The sequence below is a fragment of the Misgurnus anguillicaudatus genome, unplaced genomic scaffold (assembly GCF_027580225.2).
Source record: "Misgurnus anguillicaudatus unplaced genomic scaffold, ASM2758022v2 HiC_scaffold_32, whole genome shotgun sequence".
Taxonomy (NCBI): domain Eukaryota; kingdom Metazoa; phylum Chordata; class Actinopteri; order Cypriniformes; family Cobitidae; genus Misgurnus; species Misgurnus anguillicaudatus.
In genome coordinates this window covers 1,267,211-1,281,826 of record NW_027395282.1, presented here as the reverse complement: position 1 = coordinate 1,281,826, position 14,616 = coordinate 1,267,211, and the positions used below count along the sequence as shown (strand labels likewise).

The following is a 14,616-nucleotide window of genomic DNA, read 5'->3' as shown; positions in this document are numbered from 1 at the left end:
CCCCAGAGTTAGATAAGTCCATACATACCTGCCGTAACTCTGTCTGAAACACCCCCCGCTAGCTTAGCTTAGCACAAAGACTGGAAGTGAATGGCTCCAGCTAGCATACTGCTCCAGCAAGCATACTGCTCCCAATAAGTGACAAAATAACGCAAACATTTCCTATTTATGCGTTGTGATTTGTATAGTCACACCGTGTAAAAATAACAAGGTCATAAGAGACACAGCCATATTTTAACAATATACATACTGGGAATTATATTCTCCGAAGACGAAGATACGTGGGTGGAGTGATTTGCTCGCAACACCTGAGAAACCCCCAATCCACCCATGTAGCAGTGCTTCGCCTTCTGAGACATATATAGTTCCCAGTATGTATACGGTTAAAAGATGGCTGTGTCTCATATCATCTTGTTATTACACGCTGTGACTATACAAATCACAACATATAAATAGGAAAATGTTGGCGTTATTTTGTCACTTAGGGGGCGTGCACACCAACGCTTTTACGCCCGCGGCCGGCGCATGTTTTCAATTCATTTCAATGGAAACTCAGCGTTTTTCAAATAAGCCAGCAGCTAGCGGTTTTTTTCCGCGCTGAAAACCGGCGCAGAGAGTTGAGAAATGTTCAACTTTGGAAGAAAAGCTTCGCTCGTCAATGTCAGTTCTCACGCGGCCGTCCAATCACAGTGTAGGTGGGGCGGGACAAGTATCACGGCAACCAACCGTCTCACAGCTGACGTATCAGCACTACCAAAGCGCTTAGCTGAGGAAAGCTGGCACTCAGCTGAAAAACAGCTGGCATTCGGCGTCCTCAAGGCGTTTTCAGCCGCGTTTAAAAGTTTTGGTGTGTCCAGCCCCTTATAGGGAGCAGTATGCTAGCTGGAGCCATTTACTTCCAGTCTTTGTGCTAAGCTAAGCTAGCAGTGGGTGTGTCAGACAGAGTTACAGCACGCACGGAAATGAGAAAGGTATGTATGGACTTATCTAACTTTGGGGGATACGGTGAATAAGCTAAATTCCCAAAATGTGGGCGTGTCCCTTTAAGGGAGTGTCTTGCATGTATTTTGTAAACGTGAGCGTCTCTTTTACCATAAATGCTTTTGATGTGTGTGCAGCAGATACTTATTTTGACAAAACACGCGATGCACATGGTTCACATGATGCAACAAACCCATATTTTGAAAACGCAAGTAACACACGGCACTCCGAACACATATTTTGAATTTGCGGCCATTGGAAGATCAGTCACGAGCTGCCACTGATATACATGATCAATATATTTGCAAATCTGTGACGTAACACGCAATGAGTGTTTGATATCAGTGCCCTAAAGCAACTTGAGATGCAATATTTGAATTCAAATTCATAACAAACACGCAATTTGACGTTTATGGTCGCTGATGAAAAGTGGGATCAAGATGGATGAAGGGCTAAATTTGAGTCTGTTCCTCGCAATCGAATGAATTTTAAAGATGTGGATTACAGTGAATGAAAAAAAATAACATATTTTCATTAGGTAAATTAATAAACTGTCTTAAATAAATAGGTCAGAAAATATCACTGAAAGCATGTCCTTAATATGAGTAAGAAATGCCAGTGCCTGCGATTTTAATATTTATAAATAGGAATACGTACAAATTTGTACATCTGTAAAGCTGTTAATACGTAAATAATTACCGTATTAATCCTGTCAACACGTCAATATTATACGTTTCGGTGTGTATGACAACATAATTAAAATACACCCAACCAGACATTACATAAAACGCACACATATTCTCATGAGCTATAATATGCACCGCGGTAGTTTGGGAAAATTAAGCAATAAAGAGTGTTGTTAGGGATGACGTGGAGTCAATGCAATCCCTTCAGCCGTGATTTATTCATGCTACAGCACTAGCCTCAAGTATTGCTTTATAAAGCGTTAACTTAAAATCTTTTATAAAATGGTAAACTTTAAAGTATTTGCCTTAATTACGCTGGAAAAATAGCCGCTGACCGACTGTGAACAGCAACAGACTGTTACACATATGTTTACAATGCTAAGTGTGCTGTGTTAGCTGGGTTTTATTGTAAATAAACCACAGCTGCTAACCAATCAGAATCAAGGACTGGAATATAAAAAAATAAAATAATTAAAGAAAATAAGTTAATGTTTTTCACATGCTTGAATGTGCATGATAAAAGCTACCATTAGTCATTACTTACATTTATACATGGCCGTTGGCCCTTGTGGGTTGGTAAATGCTATTTTATTGTATACTAGTCCCTTTTTATGAAACAATTGTTGTTATAGCCTAAAAGTTTTGTTTACCTTGTTGAGTCATTGGTGTGCAGCGAGCAAAAGTAGTGAAAACACGAAATAGAGTTTAAATTTTATGGACTCTAACGTAAGCGTTGACGCTTCCCATTCACTTTTAATGGGTGACGTCATGTGTTGCCGAACTGAATTGTGGATCTGTTGGCGACGCGTCAGGGCACATTTCTCAATGTTTCAAGTGGAAACGCGTGCGTTAGCCAATCAGATCGCCTTTAGCAAATAACCTAGGCAGAGCCAACCAATTACGTTTATGGAAGACCGGAGCATGTGTAGCGGCCACTGTGATTGGCTGTTGGCCATGCTTTAGACGAGCTTTCTGTCAAGCGTTAATGCTTACGCCCCATGTGAATGTACCGTAAATGAGTAAAGTGGAATGGATTTAAATAATCATAAAGGTTGTTGAAGCGATAGTGGAATGGATTTGACTGACACTACGCAGTCTTTTTTTCTATTTTAGAGAAAAGTGAGTGGATCCATCGGTCTTAAAAAGTGGATGGGTCTTATCCCACCCACACAATGGTTCAGACGGACATGGATTTATATAACACGAAGTTCATTTCCTGTTTTCTCACTCTCTTACGAACCTTCCTCATGTAGCGTATTTGTACCTTTTCATATGAAAAGGTGTGCCAAGCAACCGCCTATGAATAAAAGCGAACAACCTCCAGGAATCCAACAAATGGGAGCGTAAATGGCAGGGCCTAGCCAAACGTCTGGCCTTTTGTTGAACCCATTTCATACTCCAAGCTTCGGTCCACAGTCCCCAGGTCTCATGTGACTTCTCTTTCACCCGCTTGACCTCCTGGTGCGCTGAAGTGTCCGTCTCTTATTTTCTAACATGTAATTAAAACCAGTCTCTTCCATTTCTCTATCCCCTTTCCCTGGTGCAAGCTGCATAAAGGCAGTGGAAATGTCAGATAATTGATTTACGGTCACCGTGTTTTTGGTTAACACGATATCATCCCAATGGGGTGCTGAGGGGAGAGTGTCACAAGAAAGAAATTTGGCCCTTTTTTCTTTTCACTTCTCACCCCAAGGCGTCTGAGAGCAAAATCTTCGTCTCAGCTTGGTTTGAGTTATGGAGTGGTTTTGTGCTGATCGGGATGTTTTTGTTGTGTACGGGTGGTGGGAAGGAGGCGAGAGGTGTAACGTTAATCAGCCCCAAAGCTGGATTTGCAAGAATTTCTAAACCAGGCTGGAAATTCAATATGCTGGCAGGTTGTGTAAATTATTATGAAGAGCAGGATTTATTAGTTATTTATGCATTCATGACGTCCTCTTAAAATGGCTGAGAAGATAAAAGTAAGCCTGCCGCGTCCTTCCTGTCGAAACTTCTACCGTATGATATTTATGTCTGGTCACAAGGGCTCTTACAAAAATCTCACAGTTTTGGTTTCTTCATCACATTTTAAAAGAGTCAATGGGTGGGTGCTTACACAATTAAAAAGTTATAAAAATATCTAGAGATTTCAAAACACAGTGGGCTAAAAGTCAATGCGTAATGCAATTGCACTCCATTTTAATTCTGTTTCTTTAAGGTTAGGATTTTTTCTAAAAGGAATTGATAGAGAAACGGTCAAATTATTATTTTGAAATATGATTCAAACTTCTAGCATCCTGATCAAAAAGTCAAGCAGATATTAAGAAAGATAGCAGTTGATACTGCATCCGTTTTTATTTGTCACAGTTAGATTTATTGCTAAAGGGGTCTGAAAAGTCGCAAAATCTAGCGACAAAGTTGTCAAGTTGGCAACACTGTTTATACGCTTATGTCGTAAAGAAATACTGCTAACAGCGAGTCCTGTTGACAGAGTTCAGGGAAAACTTCCTAATGTCAACAAATTCACACTTTAGGACACACTATGGAGTTATTTAACCTTAATATAACAGCTTCAAAGTTATTTCGGTGGTAAACAAAGTCATAGTAAGGCGAATCAATCCCCTGTTGAAGCTCGGGGAGGACTCCGCTAGAAAACCGAGCAATGCAAGCTTAAGAGGAGCGTCCCTGACAAATCTCACGAAAATCACGACTTGCTTTACGGCAACGAAGTCGAACAAGCCTATAAACAACAACTGCACGCGCGAATTTAAGACATGATGCTCATAATCTTTGGAGGTGTACAGAGTGGGGGTGGGAAATTACGACAGTTGCAAGAATTCCCCGGAGACTCTAGGGGTCGCTGTTTGAAAAAAACGGAAAATGCATAGAGCGCCTTTAAGGTGTGTGACAAAAACGCATGTGCGCTTCAGTTAGTGCGGTATAATTGCGAAGTGTTTACATTGATGCATACTGCGATTAAATACACGGTATGCCACCTGATTTAATTCGATTATACTTGCCGCGATTATGAGCTTAATCGCATTATTTTTTATTAAAGTATTGTGTTTATATGAAATAAAGTCTAATCGCAATATTGCCAAAATTGCATTATAATCGCATTATGAGGGTGCATGTAAACATTGTCTATGTTGTATTGCAAATTGTAGCAAAATAAAACAAAGTAATAAATACATATTAAACATGCTTACTATTCACAGTAAGAGTACACAGTACTATATTAAGTACACAGTATAGTGTTTATATGCTATTTGGAACATCTCCCAAGATACATAATTGGATAATTGCAACTTTGGTTATGTGTGCGAGACGTCTGATGTAAGGCGCTTCGGAAAGCTGATCTCACGCCAGTTTGTTGTGACAGAACATGGCTGGAAATGAATGCAGCCCAGGCCAATAAAGAAATCTACCCTGGCAGCATCTGAAGTTCTTCTGTCAATGGAGAAGACAGGTGGCCTAGTGCCCGCTTTGCCTAGCTGGGGAAAGGCTAGGGGCGGTTGTTTCTCAACATGCCTATGAACTGCCCCAGTGAGTCCAGACATATGTGACATACTGTAGAAGCCGGAGGCGAGAGGTGCGCAGGCACAAACAAGCTTGTGTACATACGTATATCCTTATGGGGACAACAATAATTTGGTAACTGTAATTAATGTATCCAAACTTGACCACTAAAATACACCTTTAAGGCATTTTAGTCTTTTAATTAAAGAATTAGTTAAAGTCTCAGTTTAATGAGCTGTTTTGACTCAACCAATGGCATAAGTTTTGGGTGGGATGACCTGTTCACAAAAACATTTTTTTTTATGTAACCTTGCCTTTAAAATCCCAGCTGAAGTAATTATTTGTGATGTAACTGTTTTCTACATAAAATCATCTTACATAAAGTAAAGAACATTTTGTGAAAATATAACCTTGATATGGTTATAAAATCATGTCAAAGATGGAAATCAATGTAAAAATCAATGACTGAAATTAAACTTTGATGCTCCGAATTTTGTAATTAAATTATGGATTTTTAACCTTAATTTTTCTGCATTGAATCTCTGGGTATAACACAGACCTACATTACATGATCTCCATGCACACCCCCACATGATGTCCATGTCCCAACACTGAGACATTCAAAATCACCAAAATATAATAATGTTGGCATTCTTCTTTTGTCTTTCCATGCTGCTTTGGTTGCAGTGGTGTCCCTCTTTTTCAATAGCAGGAACCCACTCTTTGTTAATGCAGGCCGTGAACATTCTGGATGGGTCGTGACTGGTAACCATGGATATTCAAAGGGTTACACTTTTGACTGTGTGTTTGCTGAGAGCATCCCATCAACAAGATGCACAATTGGGGCTTTTAACCTCCAAGGAGATCTCTCTGATCTGTTCATTTGTCTTAAGTTTGTGTGTGTGTCCACCTATGCATCAGTCCCTAAAGTCAACATGGGATAAAAAATAACTTTATTTCTTAAGACATGTTCCTGTTCTCATTGTGAATAACCTACTGAAAAATCCAGCTAAGACCAGTATAAGCTGGTAACTGGTTTTAGCTGGTTTAAGGTGGCAGGAGCTGGTTCAAGCTGGTCCTCCCAGACTGGTCTAGCTGGTGGGGCAGCTGGTCTTCCAGCCTGACCAGCAAAGTTCAGCTAGACACGCTTAAAAAGTGACCAAAACACAGCTAGACCAGCTTGCTACACCAGCTAAAACCAACCTGGGAGACCAGCTAAAACCAGCTCACCAGCCAACCCAGTATCACGAAATTGCGTGACTATTTCACGCATGGACCAGCGTGAAAATGTCACGCTTTGCCGCGTTTGAGCGTGACCATGTCACGCTTTCTGTTTGTGTCACTGTCACGTATTGGTTACTCAACTTTTTTGTCCTAATTTCTTAGCATTGTCGCTTCGGTTTAGGGTTAGATTTACATAAAATGACATCCTTACCTAAACAAACTTTAACCCCAACGTCAGGTGACAATTGGTTAAAGTTTAGAAAATATAAAAGAATAAGTATTGTATCTTTTTTTTAATAAACCAATACTTAAAGTGACAAATACTTAAAGTGACATATAACACAAGCACCAAATCTAACCCTAAACCGAAGCGACAATGGTAAGAAATTAGGACAAAAAAGTTGAGTAACCAATACGTGAAAGTGACACAAACAGAAAAGTGTGACATGGTCACGCTCAAACGCGGCAAAGCGTGACATTTTCACGCTGGTCCATGCGTGAAATAGTCACGCAATTTCGTGATATAGGGTTGCACCAGCTTATGCTGGTTATAGCTGGATTTTTCAGTAGGGTAATTAATCAGAGCATGTTAATCCAGACATTTCAACGCTATCTCATGGCAATTCCTATGTGTTTTACAAGGTGTCTAATTCGTATTAATTTCGTACGACCAGATTTGTAAATTTTGGTATAATTTGCCTTGACCTCTGTGATGTTGGGGTTTCGTTCGTTTTTATGTTAGTTAGTTTATGATTATTAGACATTTCTGCACTATTACTTCATACAAATTTATAGAAATTAGCCAACTTGTACAATATAAACAAATTCTTGTGCGATCAGGCTGGAAATGTTTGTCTTAGTAGTCTTTTGACAGCATAATAATAATAGATCAAATATATCTTTCTAATCACAAAATCCCTCTTACTGTACTTACCAATCTGTGTAATCCACCCTCCTAACTTCATTCTGGTATTTAGTACCCATTTCCCCCCAAATCCGATCTTTAGATGATCTTCTTGGAGCTTTATGTGCGTGCTCAATGACAAATGTTGTCTATTTTCAACTAATAAATTTAAAGATTTATATGTGATATGTTTTTAACCTATGAGTGAGTAAATATTGGACAGAACACACAGTTGGGTTAACAATTACCCAATGCTTGGACGTTTGAACCCATTTGCAGAGTAATTACAACCCATGGTTGGGTAACAACAACATGGGTAATTTTTAACCCAACGGTGTGTTCTGTCCAATATTTACCCAGCCATAGGTTAAAACAACCAAGCATTTTTAGAGAGTAGCTACGTGGTTTCAAACTAGGCCATGCCAGTCAAAACAGTTGGATTACATGAACAGAAAGTAGTTTTAGCCTGGTAGACCGTGTTTGACAATCTGCTGTAGTTTGGTTCGGTAGAGCAAGCTATGTTTCACACACCAGCATGTCCACTTTATGTTGGCTCAACTTGATTTCTCTAGCAGGGATTGCTTTGAAATTCAACAACCTTTTAATCAGTAATCACAACATGAATGGTTCTGTTAGAAGTATGTGCATTGTTCTTCTCAAACAATCATGTCAAACATTCAATGTTTTATTCGGGCCCTTGTCAAAAGAACTCTCAATATTTCTATTTCATCCGATTGAAGGAGCTCACACAAAGACTGCCGCTACAAGTCGCTGAGCCTACGGGCTGTCACTCTTGTTTTCTTGACTTAGTTAGGAAACACAGGTCTGTTAAGGTTACCGAACTGATCCTCTATTTACCCTTCTGCTCTCCTCAGAGACCTCTAATAAGCCAAAAATAAGTTTTCCACCTCGGCTAGTAAAGAGCATTTTGATGTTAACTTCACATCGTTGCCTCCAGCCTTCAAACCCCACATTACACTTTAGCTTGTTTGTGCATTTCGCTCTTTTTCAGCCGTAAATTGGTAATTCAGAGTGCAGGGTCATTATGAGGTAGCGGTTTTCCTTTCCCGAAAATGATGTGGATGCAAACGCAGGGAAGATGAAGGCCTGAGCACCCATGCTCCATTTCTCTCCATCCGAGGACATCTCAATGACGTACTGCCGAAAAGAGTCGGATCGAGAGAGAAAGATTGAGAGCAAGCCGAGAGAGTTTCGGCATGACAAGTGACAAGGCACCTGACAGGTAGGAGCATTGGAGAACAAAACATTCAATTTTTCAATGCCAGTACGCCCTTATATCTCCACGGGGCTGGTTGTACGGCTGCACGGAGCTCTCTTTATTTATTTGCTACATCTTCGTAAACAATACCTTTTTTCCTGAGACTATTCATAATGTGTAAACGAAACTAAAAAAACTCACAATTCAATGAATTATTAAGCAATTATTGCTTGCTAATGAGGGAATTCGTGGACTAATTGGATGTTTTCAACCCTTTTTTTTTTTGTATCAGCTAACTGCAAGGTTAGCAATTATTTCTGCATTGTGTCAGCCATATCGGAAGGCGTACAAAAACAAGACGCGTCAGGTCGGGACTCATTACCACTGGTCTAGAAATGTCACCCGAAAACAACAGCGCTTAACCATTTTTCATATAATTCTATGACGAAGCTCTATCATCCATCAAGTGGACCTTGATAATTAATCTTTCGGATAGCTACATGGGCACAAGCGCAAACAAACACTATGCATCACAGTGTAGAAGTCTAACACCATAACAATTTTGTTGTACAGTATATGACGTCTCCATCTTCTCTGACCTGTTTTTTAACTGTACCGCGCTCAAAAATAACCAAACAGTTCTGATATTTTTCCTATTTAAAACTTGACTCTTCTGTAGTTACATCGTGTACTAAGACTGACGGAAAATTAAAAGTTGTGATTTTCTAGGCAGATATGGCACTATACTCTCAAACTGGCGTAATAATCAAGGACTTTGCTGCCGTAACATGACTGCAGCAGGCGTAGTGATATTACCACCTGCCCAAAAATAGCCCCCTTAGCAACTTTCAATAGCAGGGGACTATTTTCAAGCACTGCGTAATATTACTACGCCTGCTGCATCCATGTTACAGCAGCAAAGTCCTTGATTATTACGCCAGAATGAGAGTATAGTTCCTAACCATATCTGCCTTGAAAATCACAACTTTTAATTTTCCGTCGGTCTTAGTACATGATGTTACTACATAAGAATAAAGTTTTAAATAGAAAAAATATTGAAACTCTTTGGTTATTTTTTAGCGCGATGCTAACGGTCTAATCAGATTCAATGGATTATGCTAAGCTATGCTAAAAATGCTACCGCCAGACCCGGAGATCAGCTGAATGGATTCCAAAACTGTAAAAATCATATGTTTAACTCTAGGGGAGCTCGACTTGTTAATGTAAATTAATAAGACTTGTTAATGTAAATAACACCTATGATTGGCTACTAGAAACTATGTGTGTTGTATAATATATTGACATTGATGTGTACTGTGCAGTATAATACTAATACATTTTAAAACTAGGGCTGCACGGTATTAACAAAATATGCATCATGTGATTATACTGTTGAATTTTGCGATAATGATATTTCTTGGGATATTTCCCTAATGAAATTATATTTTATTATAGATTTTTTAAAATCATTTAGATATGTAATTATTATTTTCATGAAATAAACAGGTAATACTTATTCTTCTTTTTAGGCACAAATTCGTTGTTGTAGTTTTCCTTGCTTGCCTGCCATATTTATATTTATTTTTGCGCAAGCAATCTATTATAAAAGTATAATTGGCGGGTTATAGTAAGGCCCCTTCTGATTGGTCTAATTTGGTCAATCTAAGCATGCAACAAACAAATAATAGAGCAATATGGTTATTGCATATACTATCACATTTTTTTCCAGTATATCTTGCAATCCTAGTTAAAACATAGGTCTTCAATAGGGGGTCCGGGGCCCCTTGGGGGTCCGTGGTGGTATTAAAATAAAAAAATGGTAAATTGAAATTAGGGATCAAACAATAATGCATTAATAGGCTAAACGTGTAAGATATATTTTGATATCTTGAAAACATAGCCATAATGAAAAAGCATGTAAATCCAGTCCTAATTTGCTCCAACCTTTTTCAGGCCAAAGGATAGATAGGAGAAGACCTCTGCATTAAAACAAGTATTGCTAGATGGTAGATGTGTTTTGAAGGTTCAAGTATGTACAAAGTAGGGTAAAATTGTCATTTCAACAACAAGTCAACAAGTAAGGAAATATAATCTCTGTGGTTTTGGCCTCTTTAAGGTCATTTGATAAATAAATACAGTACAGCTAAAGTAATTGCAGTTGTAAAGCAAAGCGAGATCAGGTGAAAGGTCATAGTCTTGTATTGGTTCCAAGACAGGTGGGTCCACTTCAACCCAACAGGAGCCTTGAAACTGGTGCACGCCGCGTGAAAGATGTAGACTTTTATTAAATCCGACAGAATTTATTGCCAACTCTAGGAGCGTGTGTGTTAAATGCATGGCAAAAGAGAGGGCTGGTGTGAAACAAATAGAAAAGAAAGCGAGCGAGCGAGCGAGATCTTCTGACAACACAGCTGGATTGTCTTTGTTCATCTAAAAAAGCAAAAAAGTAGAGCTGTCTGCCACGAGGCTGCGATTCCACTCGAATAGGAAGGACAAAAAAGATGTCTGGTGGAAAATAAGAGCGCAAATGAGCAAAGCCCTTGATGAATCATTTATGTATCGCTGGATGGTCTCTTTGCTTTTACTGTGACATACGGTGGAGAGATGGTTATGGGTGATTAGCGTTTTATTTTCTGACTTTGTACCGCCCCAGGAAGCTGCACGGGAGCTGATTGTGAGGTTGGGCTCGGTTCATGCGAGGGCAGGTAGGAGCACAGCTGTGCTTTTCAGAAGACCTCAACTAACAGGAAAGCAAAGGAAACAGGGGGGATTTCCAAAAACAATGAAGTTATTACTCATTCAGATGTATCCTGGACCAGATTTTTCCATTACTGTGTGTATCATTTTGCTTCTTATCAGACCACAAGTCTGCAGTAAAACATCTTAAAGTGCTTCATACTCCAGTGGAAAAAATGATAGTGCCTTGGTGTTGTGTAGTATGCATGCATTCTACAGGTACATAAATCAATCCCAGAATGCATTGCAACAATGTTAGTAAAACATGTAAGATGCTAGATGAGGATGAGAATGAACTGTAAATGTTATTCTGAAGTTCAATAAATAAATGCATAAATAAAAACTAACACAGAAGTCCACGTCTACGCGTGACTGTGTGTTGCCAAGTCCACGGCCTTTACTTACATTCTGTTACATTTAGGCCCATACTGACCACCATTTTTCTTCACAACACCAATATACTAAAGCGCAGTGATGGCAGCTGCATTTTCAGACAGCATACATCGAGGCGGCTGACTGGGTTTTAGTACGCATCTCAGGTCACTTCACAAAATGAGATCGAAATCACTTTGTGTAAAAAGACAGAAAGCATTCATGCATCCCGATCAGTCTGTTTCAGAAGAAAAGGTAGAGCAGAAAATAAACATAATATCCCAGACAGTGCGTGCGTGTACGGACCCAGACCCAGCTGGCCATCTGAGGATCTGGGTCACGCCTGTGAAAGTCTGCAGCATCCCTGGAGGATCTCAGAGAAATGGATCTTTGTTGTGTCGAAACTCCAGACTATGAGGTAATAAATAAAAATAAAGCACAGAATGCATCGATGTATTATTTTTGGGTGAACTCTACAGTTTTACAGCTATTGTTGTGTACCAATAGTTACAAAGAGTCTTGTTTCATAACACTTGAAGTGGAGGAGTTCTTGGAGAAGCGAAGTCCTTAGAGCTGCCAGAAACATGAATCATGAGTTTGTTTGAAGAGCAACACATGGACATTTTCTAAAAAAAGAATGCACAAAGATTGGTGGAATAAATATGAAATTTTTAAATAAATGTGAATTATATAAATTGCAAAGAAAAATGTTTTACCCATTTGTGATGTCACTGTCGAGATGAGAGGCGAGAGAGAGAGAGAGAGAGAGAGAGAGAGAGATTTCTCGGCTCACAGAAGCGCATTCTTTGTGTGGTTACTATGGCAACGGTCCTGTCGAACTAGGAGAGCTGAAAGTTTAATATGAATACATCAGTAATTTTCTGTCATGCTGGTGGGCTATAAATGCTAAATTGCCGGTTATTGTAATACAGTCTCTATTGTTTCCTGATGATAAATACATTATTTCAGGCTATTTTTGGATCTGTAGACCTCGTATTTTGAGATCCATAATTAATTCCGGTCAATTAATCTATTTAGGGATCTAATATTTTTACCCCCAAGCTATTCGTTTTTTCCCTCTAATTATACAGCATCATATACGTATTTCTAAAGCATTATGGCGTTTCCCCATACATGCACACATATCATTGTCAACATTGTTTTCTTTTGTAATGCACTTATTGTGCACGACTCATGTTATTACAAACTGAAAAAAGGTTGTCCTTCAACAAAATTTGCTAACTTGCTTTGACATTTGAAACAAGGTTTTGTCACAAATTCTCTTGTCATCCAACCACCTGGCTTCATTCAGGTACATTTCCACCATCCAATCAGTTTAAAGATAAAATCTCGTCCCACCCTTACCAATTTTTTCACTGAATAATCTATTTGACTCAGATTAGATTAAGATAAGAGCAAATTTGACAATTACAGTAAATTATAGCGTCTTTTCTCTCTTCCACGACAGGCCACCGTCCATACATATTTTCTAAAGTCAATTAGGGTCGTCAATTAGTTCATAGTGTGTTTTGTAATAATTCAGATTAATTTCTCTCCCGTTCACCATTTAGACGGCTTTTAATACAAAATAACAGGACCATGTCCAGAGATTAAATCAATATAATTGTGCGTTAGGCTTACCGTGGGTCCTTCAGTAAAACTTAATGAATAGTCTGTGATTGCAATATAGACCTCAGGGTTAAGTCTCATTTAAATGCTGGGTTCATTTTGATTATCTCGTGGTGTACTTGAGCTATTCTGCAAAGCCATGTCTTCACAGACTGTATGGAATTGGGGTAAAATTCTGAATTTAAAGGTATAGATCACCCAAAAATAAACATTTTGAAATTTTGATAGATGATGGTAAGCACACATTTGATGGTATCATTTGACTTCCATGCAGTGGCGTGCACAGACCTCCTCAGGGGCAAGAGGCCGACGAACTAAAAAGGGCATACTTTTTTTACATCAAATAACAATCAAATATATTTTTTCTACCCAGTCTCACAAGGTTTTGTGATATAGTCGAGTACATTTTTTATTATTTTTTCATGATATTATCACGAATTTCTGGGTTTTTTCGTAACCATACAACGAATTCCTGTTTTTGTGTGATTATCACGTATTGGTTACTCAACTTTTTCCTATTTTCAAACCATTGTCGCTTCGGTTTAGGTTTAGATTTTGGTGCTTGCTTTAGAATGTCACTTAATGTATTGGTTTATACTATTTTTTCGGAAAATAGTAAAAACGCTAAAATTCGTGATAATATCACGAAAAAAGAATCAAAACGGTAATACCGCAATTATATATTTATTAAAAAAAAAAAGATTTATTAATTTTATGCTCCATGTATGTTTTGATAATCGTTCTGAATCTGATCTCTAACAAAACTTTGAAGGGTAACTTTTCAAAAATAGGTTGGCTGGGAACGAGTTAAGAGAAAACGCTTCCCTGCCAATGACGAGTTTTAACGGCAATCCATATTTCCACTATTATCCACTAGGTGGCGCTCTTACACAACCTATAAAACACTGAAGCATTCACAATGTACATTGATCATTTTGAGATTGCCTTTGAAATTAAGTTTTAATCAGTTAAGCAAAACTTGCATGCTACCGTAGTCTTTACAGTAGCAGCATGTAGGATAAATGTATATTTTTCGTATTAGCTTACCTGCTGTTCATGATGCTATTGTACCTATTTCAGACTCAAAGCTAACTGCTGGGTAGTGCTGCAAAGGAAACTCTGCCTACTGCTCCACCTCAGCCAAAAATATTTATATAATATTTTCAATTTATTATTTTAAGTGGCGGTTGTATATAGTTATTTATTATAATATTTATAATAATAATCATTATTATTTACTACTACTGGAAAAGGGCACATTGCATTTTGAGACAAAAGAGGCCAAAAATATTTATATATATTTTTTAATTTATTATTTTTAGTGGCGGTTGTATATAGTTATTTATTATAATATTTATATAAATAATCAT

At 38.3% G+C, this 14,616-nt stretch overlaps 1 long non-coding RNA gene across 1 annotated transcript; it reads right to left on the bottom strand.

Annotated features, from left to right (window-relative positions):
• Positions 1–3,825: 3,825 nt before the first annotated feature.
• On the bottom strand, positions 3,826–7,526 carry LOC141363126 (uncharacterized). The gene is made up of 2 exons (XR_012368633.1): positions 7,321–7,526; positions 3,826–6,086 (listed from the first exon to the last, which is right to left on the bottom strand). It is a non-coding gene; the product is annotated as an uncharacterized lncRNA (long non-coding RNA).
• Between the last annotated feature and the right edge of the window lie 7,090 nt (positions 7,527–14,616).